The sequence below is a fragment of the Macrobrachium nipponense genome, chromosome 33 (assembly GCF_015104395.2).
Source record: "Macrobrachium nipponense isolate FS-2020 chromosome 33, ASM1510439v2, whole genome shotgun sequence".
In the NCBI taxonomy this organism is placed as follows: Eukaryota; Metazoa; Arthropoda; class Malacostraca; order Decapoda; family Palaemonidae; genus Macrobrachium; species Macrobrachium nipponense.
This window is the reverse complement of record NC_087219.1, coordinates 4,267,670-4,288,736: the sequence shown is the minus strand read 5'-3', so window position 1 is coordinate 4,288,736 and position 21,067 is coordinate 4,267,670. Positions and strand designations below refer to the sequence as shown.

Below are 21,067 nucleotides of genomic sequence, written 5' to 3'. Positions count from 1 at the left end.
TGCTAATACGTACATATTTATACCAAAACTTCTTGCCATATACTTTGTATGTTCTTTGAGCCTTTGTATCACCTACAATACTGTGACCTTTCCAGCAATTTTCTAATGCGTCCATTTACCTTCACTTGTGTGTCTTGCCCTTCTTCTGGCATTCGAATACAAAGTGTGAGTAATGTGCTTTAAAATGAGATCAAATTAAGTGCCTCATCATGAGTAGTACTTTCACAGCCCAACCCTAATTCATTCAACCTTCACATGGCTCCCAAAGGATCTGTCTTTAATTAGTATAAGTTTAAATTTTATCCATCAATGTACTATTTCTAAAAAAAAATTCACAACAGGATTAATTGCAAAGGCCTTGTGACACTGTTACCTACAGTTTTTGAGTCCTGGAACAGAAGAACAGAAACAGGCTACGGATTGATTGATGAATAGCTTTGGTTTTTCCAGAGTTTAGCTTCATCCCCTCTAGACTACACAACTTACAGATTAATTCTAAAACTCCAATAATGATATGGTTATCTGCCACATACATTATTATACATTAAGGGGATAATGATAATTGCATATTACAATGAAAGTAGCACTATCTGCAGCATACATCTCTTTTTTAAGGCCTGAAAGTATGAGACTGGCACAGCCAAAAACAATATCCTGAAAAACTTCAGATGTTATGTCTAGGCTGCTATACACTTCAACATGCATTAAGGTGATACTCTAATTGCAAAATGCAATACAATTAGCACTATGTGCACACTGTACTGTCTGATTTTCATGGCCTGAAAAGTATGACTAGCAAATACAAACTGCAATAAAGGTGATACTATCTGCATAAAGTACTATCTTACTTTCATGGCCTGAAAAGTATGACACTGGCAAATCAAAACTGCAATAAAATGGCTCTATCTGCACACTGTACTACCTTACTTTCATGGCCTGAAAAGTATGACACTAGCAAATACAAACTACAATAAAAGTGGCACTATCTACACACTGTACTATCTTACTTTCATGGCCTGAAAAGTATGACACTAGCATATACACACTGCATTAAAAATGGCACTATATCATCTTAATTTCATGGCCTGAAAAGTATGACACTAGTAAATCCAAAAATCAGTATATAGATCGGAGAGCACTATCCTGAGGAACACTATATGTTATGTCTCAGCTAATCAAAATTATCACTAAAACCTTTATTTTACTGTTCACTTACATAATTGTGAATGAAATATTGAAAGTGGCTCATTTTGTAACCCTAATTTGATATACGATTCTTAAGTGAATCAAATAAAATGACAGGCAAATTAATAATAAAATATTAAGACAATTTTGGACTCCTTTCTACAATTAAATTTCTTCTTAATTGATTAGCTTGATTTTAAAAGGCATGACAAGTACCTGACTGATTCCTGCTAGAATACCAGTTGTCAAAGATTGTTCACATTCAAGTTACACTAATTTACATGTAGTATGTATATATAGGTCAATATTTTCAGCATTTTAAAATCATTGGAGCACACCTCTCTTCATCTTTTAACAAAACCTGACAAGACAACAGTGAAGACATCAAGTAATGTTCCACTAGACAGCAGATATCTTTTAACTTCAAACTTTATAGTGAATCTCTCCATACAACTTACTCCCCAGAAAATTGTTGTTTTCATGAGCAGATCTTTAAGGTCCAGGTGTGTGACATTGGGCTGCACTTGATAAATCTCCCACATTTTAATAGACCTTCCAACTTAAAACATCCTAGTTCACGGTGCTGTTTCTCCTTCCCTGTAAAATATGAAATAGTTAAATCCTGCAACAAAAATTTTATATCATACTATTACTCCAATAAAAAAAAATCTGTAAACAACCTGACTAGGATTTATAAAAATTTAATCTGAAACGTAGTATCAATTCAGTTTCCTGTAATGCCTATACTACTTTTGCTGCTCACAATCAGTGGCAATGATACAACACACAAACAGACATCTGCAATGATTGATGACCAACACTTCAAAAATCTTCCCTCTAATATTCTGTCAAGAAAATGTGTAGTACTTGCATTGTGTCATTAGATAGGATTGGTTTGACAGAATCTGCACCTTTTGTCACATACCTGAGCAGTGCAATAAACCTTATATCTCCTTAGCAAGAGTTCACCATTATTTGGAACTTAAATGCAACTAATTCTGGCACATTAAGGAAGCAATGTAACGATCCATTTTGATATTTCTATTCCAAAAGATTCTCTCTGAACCACACTGGTAAGGAACACATATATACCATTTTTTTGTACATACAGACATACCACAGACACTAAAGTCTGGACTAATACTAGTACATATCAAATAATAGTATAAAGCTTGAGTTTTTTTAATTTTTTTATTATAAACTGCTGCTGCTAAGTTACAGATGCCTTGAGGCTTGGTTGCTGACCAATTACCAGATGGGGACTCAGTCAATTTGATCACATGAGTACTACAGGTCATTCAAAATGCCATTTGGGGATGTTCAGGCATCAGCAACCCTTTGCAGCAATGTGACTAGCCAACATATCATGGCCTAACCTTCCTATCAATTCCAACTAGCTAACCTTCCCACTAATTCCCATTAGCAAGCAAAGTATCAAGGCTTATCCTTTCCACTAATGGGCAAAGTTCTCTAAGACGGGTGTCTCAAAATCTAGATTATACACCATAATAAAATTAAATAGGAAACAAAAAATCCTACAGAAAAAAAAAGAGCCTGTGGATAAATACATCAATGAGATGGAGACATCTGAAACTTGGCACTGAAGCCTGCTGTAGCTAACCTAGCCTCAGGCACATCCGGAATAGTCTAACCTTCCACTAACAGGCAATGTGTCACCTTCACTGAACATGTACACAAAACACAGAGGAGAAAAACATGCAAGTAGAAACATAAAGAAATGTACAAAATAAAAACACTTTCTCTACACCTCTGGTGTATCATAGGTGTCACCAACATATATCATGCATGGATTGCCAATAATTCCCACTAGTGATAGCAATGCAATTATAGAACTTTTCCCACAAAACACTTAATAATACTAAGCTATGGAAAATGACCAGCCCAGCATTTTAAACACTCAAAAATGAAAACTTGGTAAGTAAATAATATACATTAGTTTTGTAAAACTGCTTTGCAACTGTTTGGAACTCAACATATTGCACACAACATCCTCAGTAGGGAGACTGTTCCTCAGTCCTAAGGTACGAGGAATAAAGGACCTCTGGAACTGGGAGACGTTCGACAGCGAGGCACATTTACTGCTTATCAGTGCTGCTGTTCAGCAAATCTGGCTTCCCTTCAGCAGGAAGGACGGAAGGAATATAGATTTAGGCCAAAAGTCGAGTGCTGACACCTATGAGGTCATTCAGCACCAAAAGGAAAACCGAGAGTAGAGGTTTGAAAGGTGCAACAGGAAGTAAACTTTTGCAGTTGCACTATAATAAAATTGTTAGGAGAGGGTGGAAAGTACTACGGAAGAAGGCAAATTTGAGCAGAAGTACAAAAAGAAACAAAGGAGGTTTGCAGCTTGGGGCTAAAAGGAAGTTTCAAAGAGCCTCAATTAAACTTGAGTTTGGTTTAAGTTAGCTGACTGGTTAAGTAAGGTTTGTGCTGTCACGTGGAACTAGCTGTCTGCTGTGCATGATATTTTAAATAAACTAATAGAATAAGGTTTGAGTATTTAGTTTCTAAATAACCTTTCACAGGCTTATGACTATTAAAACAACCTTGTTACTTACTGTGGCTTCATTGGCAGTAATGTGCTCCTTTGAAAGGCTCCACAGGTCTGACAAATCCACGCCATGGGGATACCAGTAAGATATACTGTACTAATCTGTGCATGACTCCAGGGCACTCATTTCTGAAAGGAAAAATTGGACATTCACATGAATGTCACCAAGCATATTTCACTAAGCAGAAAGAATCATGGCATCTAATACATACATACATACATACATACATACATACATACATACATACATACATACATACATACATACATACATACATACATACATACATACATACATACATACATACATACATACATACAACTTTATGCACAAGCTCGCTCTCTCTCTACCTGAATGTCCAATTAGGACAGAATGCCCAATAAGGTGTGACGCTACTGTATTAAAACAAGAAAAGTGAGATGTCAGGAAGAAACCTTCCCAGCAGACTATTTTGGATTTATACGGGGCCTGCCAGAGAGGGAATTATCACCGCGGAGGGCTGTACATAAAACAAAACAAAGTGAAACAACATGAAAAGGGGTGTATTTCACAACATGAAGCCCAATCAACAACTGTGCTCACAAACGGGGTGTTAATTTCAGAATATGAGGCCTAGTTCACAAACAAGCTTACAAAGGGAGTCTATTTCATTCACAACATGAAACCTAAATCACAAATTAATAATAATGATATTTACATGCGAATACTACAAAAGATTCAACCCTTACCAGCAAATTTCAAATCACTTGTAAATTATTTTTCAAACAAAAACAAGTCAAACAATATACTATATATATTTTCATACTTCATCAACCTTTTTAAACCAAAACTCAAAAAATGCAACTTGTAAATATTACAATTGGTTTTTGGAAATTACACAACAGGAAAAGTCTGTACATATTAATATTTACACTACACTACAAGAAGTGGGTGTTATAGCCACAGCTACACTAACTAATTCTAAAACAACACTTGCTTTGTCAACTATCTACACCTGAGCCGATGTGCCAAGGTTATACACTGAACCACTTGGTTTTTAATGTCCACTACGGAAGATTGGTGTTTAACAGAATATTCAGTTTAAAAATGTACTAAAGACATTATCATTTAATTATTGCCAACCATTCATAACCTCAAAAGATTACTTGATTGACAAATTCTTGTCATCTCGTGACCACAAAAACAATACTTTGAACCACATCTTCATTTGCCTTGCTGGCTTAGTATTGTCTATTCAAACAAAATGTATCTTACTTCTTTCTTACTTGATTCAATTACAAGTTTTATTTATATTGTCTTTGTTAACAACTGTAACTTAAAATTTGTGTACAGCAGTTATCTGAACAACTAAACCACTTTCTCAGTTCTTTATTTTGCATAACAAGGTTTCAATGCCATGGAAGCATGTTGCATAGGGTCATGGAATGGAATATAAAATTTAGGACTAAGGCCAAGTGCTAGAACCTATGATGTCATTCAGCGCTGAAAGAGAAATAGTGTCAAGAAGGTTTGAAAGGTGTAATATGAGGAAAATCTTGAAAGTTGCACTATGAAACAATTGTTAGGAGAGGGTAGAAAGTTAGATGAAAGAGAATATGAACAGAGGTACAGTAAAAGGAATGAAAGGGGTTGTAGCTATGGGATGAAGGGAGGCTGCAAAGAAACTTTTTTTAATGACTGCAGTGCACTCTGAGATTCAGTGATTGCACTAGCCACTTACTGGATGCATAGGTTCCTGAAGACACCACATCCAATAATACGAGGAACTGCAAACGTGCACAAAAATGTCATTTACAAGTCAAACGGATTCAATATTTCTACAAGAACCTTACACTACCACTTAAGTTATGTTACTCCACTAAACTGTAATGAAGATATTCAGCTCTACACATAAAGCATTTGAAATTCTAATCATTCCACCCAAAACAGAATTAGGTTATGCAGCCACACCATCTACTGAATAATGACAAGCCTGCTCAAATCTATTTAATTCACTGTTCAATAGTTTTGCTTTATCAAGTATGCCTGTGGCTTTCACCACAGCTGCCAGGTCATCCAAGATGCAAACTTTTTGGCTTCATGAAAAACATAAAACACAAATCTCCAACACTGACTGTGTCAAGGTCTTCCACAGTCACACATTTGGTCTTTTCTTACTCAAGGGTTGCTAAAGCACTTTTTCTTATCTTTTATCTCTTGACTTCACCGTATTTTTATCCGTTTTACAAATTATTTGTTTTTGCTACTAGACACACGTTGTACTCTCCAATTTCTCATGCTGGTATTCAACGGATTCCAGAACCTTTGGCTTCATTCTATATAAACACCATAAACGTAAGTTTTGAATTTGACGCTGCATATCAAATCAGCCTTGAAGAAATGCTGCTTGAGAAGCTGGTATGAAAAAGGAAATACCAGCAGTTACAATTAAGTAAAAGCTGGTATGAAAAAGGAAATACCAGCAGCTACAATTAAGTAAAAGTTGTATGAAAAAGGAAATACCAGCAGCTACAATTAAGTAAAAAGACCACTGGGTGCATTTATATGGCCCATACTACTCTTTGCAGCAAAAAAGTGGCCCTTGCAAAGAAGGAGGAGACTACTTTGAAAGCAGGTGACAACAGGTAAGTTGATTTTATGAAATTTAGGCTGCCAAGCCAAGCACTGGGACACTCTTGGCCATTCAGCACTCAAGAGAAAAGGGTGTTGGAGCAGCTGGACAGCGAGATAGATCAATTCAGATTATAAACGACAGGAACTACGAGGGTCAAAATGTGGAAACTGGGCAGGAAACCTTCAGTTGCACTGAGACATAACAGTTAAGAAAGGCTGGAGAGCAAAACTTGAAGAAAGGAGGTGGGAATGTAGATAAAAGACAAAGGCTGGAAGGCTGATGGGATGCTGAATACACCCTTTAGCAGTGCCTGCAGTGCACCACATCAGGTGCACTGAAGGCACAGCTATGTTCCTGCAGGGGGTGAAAACTGATGAGAATCTTAGCAAGTGTATGAGAGTATCATGTGAAGTAGAGCTGAGCAGCAAGTGGAAAGAGACACTGATCTCAAAAATCTCTATGGTTTGGACAAGGGATGTGGAACAGTTAGTATGAAGAAATAACATGAAACAAGGACCAATAAGAAGGTTCTGCTATTATGGTGGAAAACCATACATGAAAGCCTGGACCAAAGAGAATTACAACTATTCATGAAAATGAGGCTGTAAAGACATGCACTGGGGTACTACTTTCAGCCAATCCCAGTGGCTGGACATAAGACAGAAGAAATGACATTGAATAAGAGGAGGATTAAAAGGCTGAAAAATTCTGTCTGCATTGCTATCTGGTGGGAATGGAGACAGAAGAGTGCACAAAACAGAATAAACTGAAAGAGCTCAAATGATATAGAAAATATAACCACCGAGTGCCTCAAGTCAAGTGCTGATGACATTACATGACTAATTACCATACCTGGACACTTCATGACCTGGACGGAATTAGACTCAATGATCAAGGGATCTCTGGAGGTATAAAATGACAATTAAGGTGAAATTGTTTAGTATGAAGATTTCAGGTCTGGCCTAGGACTCGCTCACGTCCTGTCTGTCCCAGAGACAGAGATGCTGTCAGACAACATAAGACTATACGTTCTCTGTGATGTCATTATTCCTAACATGGCACTCGTGCTAGTGTCATTTTGAAGCAGAATAATTGTACTCTGACAAACATAAGCAACAAGTGGAAAATGGTCAAAAATGCCATGTCAGTGCATCAAGAACTTATTAAGTAACCATTAACTATAATAAAAAAAAAAAAAAAAAAAAAAAAGCTTCCAACAAAAAAAAAAAAAAAAAAAAAAATCTGTTTACCGTCCAGCACTTACGAGTATCGAACGACGAGCAAGCAATCACTTTACACAGTAAGCCATTAAATTTTCATTATCTCTCTTCAACTACTGAAACTACCAAACAGTATAATCAACCATTCATTTCTATTCTTTATTCTATCTTTTACCTAATGTGTTTTTTATTTTTTTTTATTAAATGTATTGCATGACTAAGTTTTTCAATTTACAGCATCCTTTTACCAATAGAATACTTAAAGCACAAGGGGTAGCTGCTGACCAATAGGAGAGCAGGACCTTATGGGGTGACTAGCATCAGGAACCAATGGGAGAGCGGGAGGATGGTGGCGAGTTTACTCAGTTGGCAGCGCGGGAGTTTTAAAATTGTTCTCGGTGGTTCGGGCGAATCTCGGGACTTTACAGCAAGAACCTTTCGTATCTTGAAAACTTTTCGTATGTAGAGCAGTAAAATTTTTCGCATTGGCTTTCGTATCTCGAGTTTTTTGTAAGTAGAGCCTTTCGTATCTCGAGTTTTTTGTAAGTAGAGCCTTTCGTATCTCGAGTTTTTTGTAAGTAGAGCCTTTCGTATCTCGAGGTACTACTGTATATTACATTTTTCGATTCTGGTACCAATACATAAATAAAAGGAACGCAGGTGACACTTTTCTTTTCGCATACAATGAAATGTCTTATTATTATTTTATCATGCACAGATACGGATATATAAAAACTTGTAATAAATATAAAAATATATATAAAATAAATGCAGAATACTCACTCGTAATCCTGACTCTTCATTCTATTCTTGTTTTCTCCTTCCTCCATTGAAGAGTTTTGCATTTTTTTCCTCTCGACATGACGAGGTACAGGTGGAGGAGGGAGACGCGTGCCCTTACTGCTGATGGGCCCGACGGCCTCGTGCGCCCTCCGCTGTCGGTTTATTGGGCACACTCCAATACATGACCGGAGTGTCGTATTTATGGTCACAGTCCCCTATCCTGCAAAGAGCAATTTTGAAGGTACGACAGAAGAATTGGGTGTCTCTCCTTCTGCCATTCATATGGCACACCCAGCACCGTTTCTGCCTTCGCCCTTCTAGGGCCTCCAGTGTGTGATCCCCTGGCTGCAGCCTACACACAGGGTCCACTACCGAACGAGAAGCGGTGATGGCGGGGCCGGCAGCAAGAGGGGCGTCGTCAGCAGGGGCGTTGTCAGCAGGGGCGGCGGCAGCAGGAGCGTTGTCAGCAGGGGCGGCGGCAGCAGGGGCGGCGGCAGGTCAACCAAAGTTGGCCCTCCTATCTGCCCTTTCCGCTAGGGGCAGATCTGCAGCTCAGGGCAGGGGGTCAGTGATGGAAGGCCACTCATGGGGATCGAAGTTGATGAGGGCATTCCCGGCTACCTCTAGGAAATGACAACTAACATATGGTGGCTTTATTCATAGTTGACACTGAAGATAGGAGAATTGGAAAAAAGCTTGGTTAACATTCATGATGTGGAGCTTAAAAAAGTTGTGATGTTTGTGATGTGGCAAGTACTAATATGTCTGATGAAATGACAAAGATGATTAACAAACCCACTTCAGCACTGCAAAAAAAAAAAAAAAAAAAAAAAAAAAAAAAAGATATGAGAAGCATATCCCATGAATGCAAGATAAGTAGACAGAATGAGCACAGAAGTACTTATTTCAGTCCTGAGTGCAGGGTTCCTCCCACAGAGTAATACCTCCTGTTGATCACAAATATACTGTGACGAGAAACTTCTGGATAGGTGCACAGTTCAAGTTCATAAAATATCAAGAATGGAACTCAGTGCCATATCTCTAGACTCCCAAAAAAATAAAAAATAAAATTTTTTTTTTAAAATAACGACATAATACTGCATTGCCTTAACGGATCTCAAAGGCTGAAGGTTGGGAAAACTGCGAAATGGAAACCGTAGGGCACTGAGAAATAGGAAGGCAAATCAACACGACAAACCAGATAGCTGCCAGCTGTTAATTGACTGCCTTTAGCTGCCATGCCAACAATAACTACTGCGATAAACCACCCTAAATTAAGAAATGGATGTAGTACCCATAAAACATCCTTTGGCACTTGAAGACATTGAAACATCTCTCAACTTGGAAGCATCCATCACTCTCAGTGACACTGACAGGAGTGGACAGACACCTCTTACAAATTCTGCACAGGACCGAAAAATAACCACTGGTAGATAGAATGTGATGCATAGTATACAATACCAATGAATCAGAATGCATTAATTCATGTTACTCTTGAGGAGATTCAGTGTCCACTTACCCACATAATGACAACAGAGGCAAACATCAAAAATTCCCAGGAAGTAATTCTTGGTTAACAAAAGAAACAGTGATTGCATAAATTACCTGGTTATCACTCAAGCATGCTGAAACTGCCCCTCTGTAGTTAAGAAATTGCCTCATGGGGAGACAGGGCTTATTACGTGGGCTCTGCCGAAAATTGGACCTAGTTTTGCAACCTTGGCTGGCCACCCCTGCAAGCCAGCCTGCAAAAGTTAAAATTAGTTCAGACATCTAATAAAAACTAATTTCTTTTGGTAAAAATCTACAGCAATCTATTGACTCATGACACCAGTAAGCCTAACCTGCTACTTCCTCAAAGCAATGGTAAATGTAACCAAAACCTCACATCTGACACATCATGATGACACTTCACTGGCCTAATCTGAGACTAAGTCAAACCATCCTCCTCCTCCCACTGTGTACTTTGTTATACTAATCCTTCTACAGACACAGAAATGTGAATAGTTTCATGGTTGCTAATCCATGGAAATATTTGAAAAAATGGGAAATATAATCTGGTTCTCATGTAACACAGTCAGAGCCGTCAGAAGGCACGAACATTTTCATGCGTATGTCTGCTGCACTATGAAACAAATGTAAGGAGAGGGTGGAAAGTCAGATGGGAGACAATATAAACAGAGGTACACTGCAAAAGGAATGAAAGAAGTTGCAGCTTGGGGTCAAAGGGAGACTGCAGCAAAGAAGTTGAAATTAATGTCTATAGTGTACCACGTGAGGTGCACTGACAGCACTACTTTTCTACAGGGTGCTGCACTGTAGGTAACACAACCTTACATACCTAACCAGTTACACAAGACATAATACAGATATCATACCACCCCCAAGACAGTAATTACAACTTAAAAATGATCAAACTACTTTTCTAAATAAAGTTTCTAGGACACAAAGTTAATTAACCATATGAGTAAACTTCAGGTAGCAATTAAAAACCCTTCAACACTGGTAACAAGTCCCAGTATATATTCAAAAATACAATGTGCAACTGGAATACAATACTTACAAGATCTGGAATACGACTAGCAGAGGTTAATATCAGGAGAGGGATCTTCCAGGGCGACTCACTATCCCCACTACTCTTCATAGTAGCCATGATTCTTATGACAAAAGTACTGCAGAAGATGGATGCCGGGTACCATCTCAAGAAAAGAGGCGACAGAATTAACCATCTGATGTTTACTAAAACATCAAGCTGTATGGTAAGAGCACAAAGGAAATAAGATACCCTAATCCAGACTGTAAGGATTGTATCTGGGGACATCAGGATGGAGTTTGGAATAGAAAAATGTGCCTTAGTCAACATACAAAAGGGCAAAGTAGCAAGGACAGAAGGGATAAAGCTACCAGATGGGAGCAACATCAAACACATAGATGAGATGGGATACAAATACCTGGGAATAATGGAAGGAGGGGATATAAAACCCCAAGAGATGAAGGAAAGAATATATGCAGAGACTCAAGGCGATACTCAAGCCAAAACTCGACGCAGGAAATATGATAAAAGCCATAAACACATGGGCAGTGCCAGTAATCAGATACAGCGCAGGAATAGTGGAATGGACGAAGGCAGAACTCCACAGCATAGACCAGAAAACTAGGAAACATGACAATACACAAAGCACTACACCCAAGAGCAGATACGGACAGACTATGCACAACAAGAAAGGAAGGAGGGAGAGGACTACTATTAAGTATAGAGGATGGCGTCAACATCGAGAACAGAGTACTGGGGCAATATCTGAAAACCAGTGAAGCTGAGTGACTCAAGAGTGCATGGGAAGAAGGACTGATAAAAGTAGACGAAGACCCACAAATATACAGAGACAGGAGAATGACAAACAGAACAGAGGACTGGCACAACAAACCAATCCACGGACAATACACAAGACAAACTAAAGAACTAGCCAGGTGATGACACATGGCAATGGCTACAGAGGGGAGAGCTCAAGAAGGAAACTGAAGGAGTGATAACAGTGGCACAAGATCAGGCCCTATGAACCAGATATGTTCAAAGAACGATAGACGGAAATAACATCTCTCCCATATGTAGGAAGTGCAATACGAAAAATGAAACCATAAACAACATAGCAAGCGAATGTCCGGTACTTGCACAGAACCAGTACAAAAAGAGGCATGATTCAGTGGCAAAAGCCATCCACTGGAGCCTGTGCAAGAAACATCAGCTACCTTGCAGTAATAAGTGGTACGAGCACCAACCTGAAGGAGTGATAGAAAAAGATCAGGCAAAGATCCTCTGGGACTATGGTATCTGAACAGATAGGGTGATACGTGCAAATAGACCAGACGTGATGCTGATTGACAAAATCAAGAAGAAAGTATCACTCATTGATGTTGCAATACCATGTGCCACCAGAGTTTAAGAGAAAGAGGGAAAAAATGGATAAGTATCAGGAACTGAAAATAGAAATAAGAAGGATATGGGATATGCCAGTGGAAATCGTACCCATAATCATAGCAGCACTAGGCACGATCCCAAGATCCCTGAAAAGGAATCTAGAAAAACTAGAGGCTGAAGTAGCTCCAGGACTCATGCAGAAGAGTGTGATCCTAGAAACGGCGCACATAGTAAGAAAAGTGATGGACTCCTAAGGAGGCAGGATGCAAGCCGGAACCCCACACTATAAATACCACCCAGTTGAATTGGAGGACTGTGATAGAGCAAAAAATAAAAAATAAATAATAATAATACTATAATAATAATTTCCTATATTGTTTAGACTAAGGGCCAATTCAGACAGATACAGTTCCTGCCCAAGGCCTAACCAGACTTTCCTCCCAAACCTGACTTAAGTGGGCCACCGTGCCCTGACCTGACCTGACCTGGCAATGAGGGGGTGGGGGGGGGGGGGGGGTTGGATATGGCCCCCACTGGACCCCGTGAAGTGACATTAAACATTGAGAAAGGTTATTAACAGACTATACCCAGATTGGGTAGAACTACAGTACTATTCCGCGGCGGCTTAGACTATGGCAGTTGCGGTTTTTTTGTGCAGTTTTACCTACTGAACAAGAGTTTTAAGTAATATTTATTCAGACGACTGTAATTAACCCCCAGGGGCCAGTACTAAACAAGGCGAAATACACTGGACGCCCCAATCCCTAGTGGAAGTCGTATCCGCGGTTACGTTACTTGCAGTCCGTGCGGAACTATTCCGTAGAATTACCCCAGATTGATATTTAGTGTAAGGCTTCACACACAATAGATATACCAATCCCGGGCTACTGACCTGACCTGGCAAGGAGGGGGTGGGGGGGATATGGCTCCCCCACTGGACCCCGTGAAGTGACTAGTACTAAACATTGAGAAAGGCTATAGGGTAAAACACAGCATGGACTGGCCAACTCACCAACTATCACGGCTGCCACCCTCCGAAAAAGTACTTTTAACATGTTCTGACACCGGAGATGGTCATCAGCCATGAGTTGTTGTTGGTGAGAGAAGGAGCTAAAGACCTCTACTCTCCTTTCGAAGAAAGTATTTTCTCCACAGTTAGAAATTAAGGCCATATTTTAAGATTTAAACAGAGGATAATGAAAAGGGTGGCCTATGCTGGCCCACAACATCAAAACGCTTTCGAAATTTTTACTTACGATTAAAAAACTTTAGAAGATTAAAGCCATCTCGACGTTTGCGGAGTCGCTTGTGTCGACAAACTTCCCATTTCCTGTGCTAAATCCGCACACCACTTGTACCCATAGACGCTGGGGCACTTTCATCACAACAATCGTGAAACGGTTCCTTGCCACGACATTTTTAAGGAAACTAGTTTTGGTAAAAGACGACAACAAAGCGTGCACTAGATAATTATTTAAACAAATAGTAAAACATGAAATTTTCATTAGTAAAATGAAGTTTTATTTAGTTCCGTTTCTCACCAACAAGAAGTCGCGACTGATGCCCATCTCTGATGTCAGGACGTGTTATAATGTACTTTTTTGGGGGGTTGTTCACGTTGATCGTACATGGTCCACCCCTGTACCATGCGGTTTTTTACCCTATCCAAAAAGTAAATAATAACGATATATATGGGCATTACGATTATAACAATTACGTGAATAGCTGATAACAATCTGCATGAATAACTGGTAAACTGTTCTGCAAGAAAGTTGAGTACAGCAATTCATTTACAATTGGTACGAAAGTCAAGATGTCGTGACGTCATAATACAGGACTTAAAAAACTTTCTAATTCCAAAAAATAATTATATACTTGAATTTGAGTCAGCAATCGAGTTACTTTTTCAATAACAAATATTTTCAAATTAATCATCATAAATATGTAAAATATTGATTTTTATTGTAGTGTCTTACCGAACAATTATACAGCCGTGATTTTCACGAGCGGCAGGAGACTAAATTCAAATTTGGCGCGTAGGCGTCGCCACCACTGGTGGTGATGACATCATCTCCCTCCACTCGCGGGAGAACCAGGTACAACTGCCCAGGTGAATCCAATTCTTTCTGCCCGTCCGTCCACCTATTGGGAGGAGGGTGGGTATAATCATAATTGTTCGGTAAGTATACAATAAAAATGATATTGTTATAATACAATAAAGTTTCATACATACTTACCTGGCAGATATATACTTAGCTAAGACTCCGTCGTCCCCGACAGAAATTCAAATTTCGCGCCACTCGCTACAGGTAGGTCAGGTGATCTACCGCCCTGCCCTGGGTGGCAGGACTAGGAACCATTCCCGTTTTCTATCATATTTTCTCTCTTCCACCTGTCTCCTGCGGGGAGGCTGGGTGGGCCATTAATCGTATATATCTGCCAGGTAAGTATGTATAAAACTTTATTGTATTATAACTATCATTTTCATACAATGAACTTACCTGTCAGATATATACTTAGCTGATTGGCACCCTTTGGTGGAGGGTAAGAGACAGCTAAAATGGAATAGACAGGTAAACAACATATGTTGTAGGTATAAAAGAAAAAACCTTGGTTCCTACCTGATAGGTGGTAGACTTCGTGGTTGTTGCCCGGTAGTCTGCATCACCTCAAGACTTTAGCGAGATATGTGATCTATGGCTAAGAGTTCTTGTGGGTCTGCCGATGGGTATGAAACCGCTTACTCGGCAGAGCCTGAAAGGACTTTGTCAATGGGTACTGGACCACTTCTATGACAATACACCTTATGAAGGAGCGCACAACCAATCCCAACCACCTGATCCTAACCACCATGTTAGTATAAAGAATTGTTCTGAGTTATCCCCGAACTTATTACAAACAACCATAACTCGAAAACCTAATACGCATACATACAAAAATTCCAAAAAAAAAAAAAAAAAAAAATTTATACTCCTCCAAAAGATATCACAAGAGTTCCTTACTGAACAACAGTGACTGGCCGCCTGTGCAGCACCGAGCCCTCTTTGTCAGCAGAAATCTAGAACATATCTAGTAGAAGGTATGTACAAAGTTAAGGATTGGTGTTTGCTCCCGTACCCAGTATCGTATCCGCCGATACGAAAGGCCCCAGAGAAAAACATTTCTCGTAGGTCACGCGAACGTCTTTAAGATAGTGAGATGCAAATACCGAGTTGCACCTCCAATATGTCGTATCAAGGATTTTCTTTAGCAACATATTCTTCTGAAAAGAGAGAGACGTCGCCACTGCTCTCACTTCATGAGCCTTTACTCTTAAGAGTGGAAAAGAGTCGTCAGGACAGAACTTGTGAGGATCTGTAATGACGCTCCTTATGAAGAAAGCTAATGCATTCTTTGACATGATTCTTGTGGGGTCCTTAATCGAACACCAAAGACCTTGCCTAGAGCCTCCCATTTGTTTCTTCCTGTGTAAGTAGAACTTCAGGGCTCTTACAGGGCAAAGAGACCTTTCTGTTTCTCTACCCACGAGACTTGATATAAGCCTTTAATCTCGAATCTCTTGGGCCAGGGATTCGAGGGGTTTTCGTTTTTCGCTAGAAAAAGTGTTCTAAACGAGCAGAAGGCCGAGTCTCTGTTGAATCCGACTTCATCTTCAAGGGCATGAAGTTCACAAATTCTTTTGGCTGTCGCCAAAGATAAGAGAAACAAGCATTTCCTCGTTAAATCCCTAAACGAAGCTAAGAGGAGGCTCGAATCTTTCAGACGAAAGGAACTTGAGAACTACATCCAGGTTCCAGCTGGGAGGAGTTAGTTCCTTAGACTTTGTTGTTTCAAACGATCTAATAAGGTCGTGTAGATCTTTATTATCCGCAAGCTCTAGGTCTCTATTTCTGAATACTGCCGAAAGCATGCTCCTGTATCCTTTTATAGTAGATACAGACAAGTGAGAGTCCTCTCTCAGGAACAAAAGGAAATCAGCGATTTCGGTTACAGAGGTACTGGAGGAGGACAACTTCTTAGACTTACACCACCTTCTAAAAACCTCCCACTTAGACTGATAAGACTCGTCTAGTGGAAGCTCAGCGGGCTCTAGCGATAGCGCTTGCAGCTTTGCGAGAAAACCCTCTCGCTCTGACAAGTCTTTCGATAGTCGAAAGGCAGTCAGAGCGAGAGCGGGGAGGTTTTGATGATACCTCTCGAAGTGTGGCTGTCTGAGAAGATCCATCCTTCTTGGAAGGGATCTGGGGAAGTCTACTGTCCACTCCAGCACCTCTGCAAACCAATCCTGTGCTGGCCAAAAGGGGGCTATCAGGGTCATTCTTGTTCCGTTGGACGCTACAAACTTTCTCAACACTTGCCCCAGGATTTTGAAAGGGGGGAAAGCGTACACGTCTACATGAGACCAATCTAGCAGGAAGGCGTCGACCACGAGAGCTCTTGGGTCTTCCACCACTGAGCAAAAGACTTCCAGCCTTTTGGAAAGGAATGTGGCGAACAGGTCTACATGAGGAGTGCCCCAAAGAGACCAAAGACTCTGACACACTTCTGAGTGAAGGGTCCACTCTGTGTGAAGGACCTGGCTTCTCCTGCTCAGTCTGTCTGCCCTGATGTTTCTCGTACCCTGAACATATCTTGTCAGGAGGGAGATGTTCCTCTGGGAGGTCCAAAGTAGCAGATCTCTTGCTATTTCGTATAGGAACAAGGAGTGTGTTCCTCCTTGTTTCCGAATGTAGGAGGGCGGTAAGTGTTTGTCCACAATTCACTTGGACCACACTGTTTGTCACAAAAGGTTCGAAGAACTTTAGAGCCAAGTGTACTGCAAGAAGTTCTTTGCAATTTATGTGCCAGGACACCTGTGCTGCCTTCCAGGTGCCTGACACCTCTCTCGGTCCTAGTGTTGCTCCCCAACCCTTCTCCGATGCGTCTGAATATAACACTCGGCTTGGGTTCGGAACTTCCAGAGAAATTCCCTTGTTCTCTTTTAGAGTGATCTCCTTAGGAAAAACTGAAGAGGACGAAGATAAAGTCTTCCTAGAGGAAAGAACTGTTCGAGCAAGGAAAGGGTCCCTAGAAGGCTTAACCATTCCCTCGCCGAAGTTCGTTCTTTCCCTAAGAAGAGAGAGACTTTTTCCAAGCCTCTCACGATTCTCTCTTGCGAAGGAAATACTCGAAAACCCCGAGAATCCATCTGAATCCCCAGATAGACTAAGTTCTGTCTGGGGATCAGCTGTGACTTCTCGAGGTTCACGAGTAGTCCCAACGACTATCAGGTTTAGGGTCAAAGAAAGGTCCTCCAAACACTGTCTCTCTGTTCTGGCCCTGATGAGCCAATCGTCCAGATATAGAGAGATGTTGACGCCTTTGAGGTGAAGAAAACGCGCCACATTCTTCATCAGGTTTGTGAAGACCTGAGGAGCTGTGGACAGGCCGAAACACAAGGCCCTGAACTGAAAGATCCTTCCCCCCGTCATGAAACGGAGGTACTTCTTCGAAGAAGGGTGAATCGGGACATGAAAATAAGCGTCCTGTAGATCCAGAGACACCATCCAATCTCCTTGTCGTAAAGCCGCAAGGACTGAGGCCGAAGTCTCCATAGAGAACTTCTCCTTTAGAACAAACTTGTTCAGAGCGCTGATGTCTAGTACCGGTCTCCAGCCCCCCGAGGCTTTCGCACCCAGAAAAAGACTATTGTAAAACCCCGGAGAGTTTTGCTCCAGTACTAATTCTATAGCTCTTTTGTCCCACATTTGATCCACCATCAGACAAAGAGTATCCCTCAGTACAGGGTCCCTGTATCTGGCTGACAGTTCCCGCGGAATAGTCGTTAGGGGAGGACTGTCCTGGAAGGGGATAAGATATCCCTTCCTGATTATTGACATCGAAGAGGCGTCCGAGTTTATGAATGTCCAGGCGTCTGCAAATTCGAGAAGCCTGGCACCTACTGGTGTTTGGAGGCTGGCTGTCTCACTTCCCTTTCTTAAAGGGACGGGAAGTAGGTCTACCTCTCCTCTCAGGACCTCTCCTTTTTGAGGGAGCTCTGGAGGGAGGGCCTCCTCGAAAGGGCTGAACAATAGAAGTAGGTCCTTTCTTGTCAACCGCAACAAGGGGTCTCTTCTTCCTTGCAGTCTGAAGGAGAAGATCTTGTGTCGCCTTCTCAGTCAGTGAGCGAGAAATGTCCTTCACTAACTGAGAAGGAAACAAGAAGTCTGACATAGGAGCAAAAACCAGGGCTGCTCTCTGTGAGTGTGAAACCGCCTTGGTTAAAAAGGCACTAAAAATACTCCTCTTCTTAAGGATTACCGCTCCAAAGAGGGAGGAGACTTCTCCCGATCCGTCTTGTACTGCCTTGTCAATACATGACAGTATACTAAGAATGACTTCGGGGTCTAGACCTTCCGAGTCATGAGCCTTCTTAGACATCACCCCAAGGGACCAGTCTAGGAAATTAAAGACTTCCAAAATATGGAAGAGTCCCTTGAGGAGATGATCAGTCTCAGAAATCGACCAAGTCACACGAGCTCCGTTCAAAGCGTGTCTACGCGATGAATCAACTAAGGTTTGAAAAATCAGCTTCAGCCGATGCTGGGAGAGAAAGGCCCATGTTCTCCCCAGTTCGGTACCACACACCTCTTTTTCCAGAAAGTATGGCTGGAGGCATACAGAAGGTGGTTTTGACCAGTTCCTTCTTTGACAACATCCACTTGTCAAGCGACTGTAGAGCTCTCTTCATAGAGATAGTCGGTCTCATCTTCAAAACCGACGAAGACTTAGGTACGATCGCATTGAAAAAAGTGATCGAGGCGAAGGAGGAGCAGCAGGAGTCAACGAATCTTCATACTCTTGCAAAAGAAGGTCCGTCAATATTCTATAGTTAGAGAAGCCTTCTCTACCATTAGTCTCGTCTTCCGAATCTACGTCCAACCCGTGAGGAGAATCCGCTTGAAATACGAGAGGATCTTCACCAACTTCTCTCTCTTATGGAGACAAACTCCTACTAGGAGAGGGACTCATCGAGTGAACAGATTCTCTCTCAAGTCTACTAGGTGTCTCGCGTCTGCTTGACTTCTCACGCCTGGCAAGCTCTTCGCGCTTGGCTGGCGCGTCTGCTTGACTTCTCACGCCTGGCAAGCTCTTCGCGCTTGGCTGGCGCTTCGCGCTTGGCTGGCGCTTCGCGCCTTGGCTTTGGCGCTTTGCGCGCTTGGCTGGAGCTTGTTGCTTGGCTGGGGCGTCTCGCGCCTGGCTGACGCCCGCCGATTGTTCTGGCGCCTCGCGCTTGGCTGACTCCTCGCGCCTGGCTGGCGCCTCGCACTTGGCTGACTCCTCGCGCCTGGCTGATTTCTCGTGCCTGGTTGGCGTCTCGAACCTGGCTGGAGTCTCGCGCCTGAGAGTATCCTTGTCTGGTGCAACGCGCTCGGCTAGCTCCTGACGCCAGTTAGAATCTTCGCGCCTGGAAGACGTCTCGCGCTTGTAAGGCTCTTCATGCCTAGAAAGCTGTTCGGGACTGAAAGACTTATCTAGTCTATCTGGTACCGTAAGCCTGGAGGACGCTTCATGTCTGGCAGGTGAAAGGAGACGAGACTTCTTAATAGGAAGTCTAGCGTCCTTTTTGCGAGGGGGATCCCTCGAAAGAACTCCGACTAAAGAGGCTAACTGTTCTTGCACAGCTAACAAAATCCTCTTGGAAGCCACACCAGCGTCCTCTTCAATAGAAGAAGCAGGAGACCTCGAAGGTGTGCGATCCTCAACTACCGATCGTGGAGACGTCGAGACCATCTTGGCCTTCTTGATAGAAGAGGGGGCTTCCTCCGAGAAGCGCTCTGGGCTCGAGTCAAACGCGGGTTCCTTCCAGTGCCTTATCAGTGGCCTAGATAGATCTGAGTCCTTCCACCCTCGTTTAGGTGAAGGAGAACCGGACGAAGAGAAACAATCTCGTAGGACACTTCTATTAAAGCGGTCCTGAGCAGTCTGTTGCGAAACAGAGCCTGCTGAAGAAACGCCTGACCGTTGGGGATTCCCCACGACCTCCGTAAGGCTTTCGACTTTCCTTCTCCTCTGGGTATGTGAGCTTGGAAGAGGTCTAGGCCTGGGAGCATCGCAGGGACGATCAGACGCCCCTTCCACAACACTGGGAACACTGACTTCACTAAGCAAATCGCTATCACTTCCCTTACCTTGCATGGCCGCCATTTTTGTCTTCATCTTACGAAGAGTAGCCTTCAGATTGGCGATTTCAGAAGCCGAATCCGAATGCAAAGCCTGTGAGGGTTCAGATACAGAGGGAGAATCAAAATAATTAATTACAGGAGAGTTAGACTCAGAAAAAGGCTCAACAGGCCTTGTACTTACACCCTTATGTGCAGCCCGTCTAACTCTATCCCTCTCTAACTTCTTCAAGTAAGAAGTTAGAGTCTTCCTTTCATTAGCATTCAACTTTTCACACTCATTACAGGTGTTAGCTAAAGAACAGTCAAACCCCCTACACTTACGACATACAGTGTGAGGATCAACCGAAGCCTTCGGTATCCTCACCTTGCAGCCTACATTCACACACACTCTCACACTAACACTTGAATCAGACATTCTAGCAGAAAAATCAAAAGCAAGTCCAAATCCAGTCCACGGTAGTGAATGCCAAAACAACGATCCAGGTACGTCACCAAAAAATCCAATAAAGTTGGTCAAAAAGTCTTGAAAAGCGAATTCCAGTCAGGAGGTAGTAACAACAATGTTGATACCACCGGCGACAGAGAAAATATGATAGAAAACGGGAATGGTT

General features: G+C 41.7%; 2 long non-coding RNA genes across 2 annotated transcripts in view; both read right to left on the bottom strand.

Moving 5' to 3' along the window:
- The window catches only part of LOC135202930 (uncharacterized), a 473,176-nt gene that overhangs the window by 168,350 nt on the left and 283,759 nt on the right, over positions 1–21,067 (bottom strand). The gene's annotated exons all lie outside the window — the stretch shown is intronic.
- Positions 24–10,835, bottom strand: LOC135202928 (uncharacterized). The gene is made up of 3 exons (XR_010311825.1): positions 9,981–10,835; positions 3,765–3,886; positions 24–1,782 (listed from the first exon to the last, which is right to left on the bottom strand). It is a non-coding gene; the product is annotated as an uncharacterized LOC135202928 (long non-coding RNA).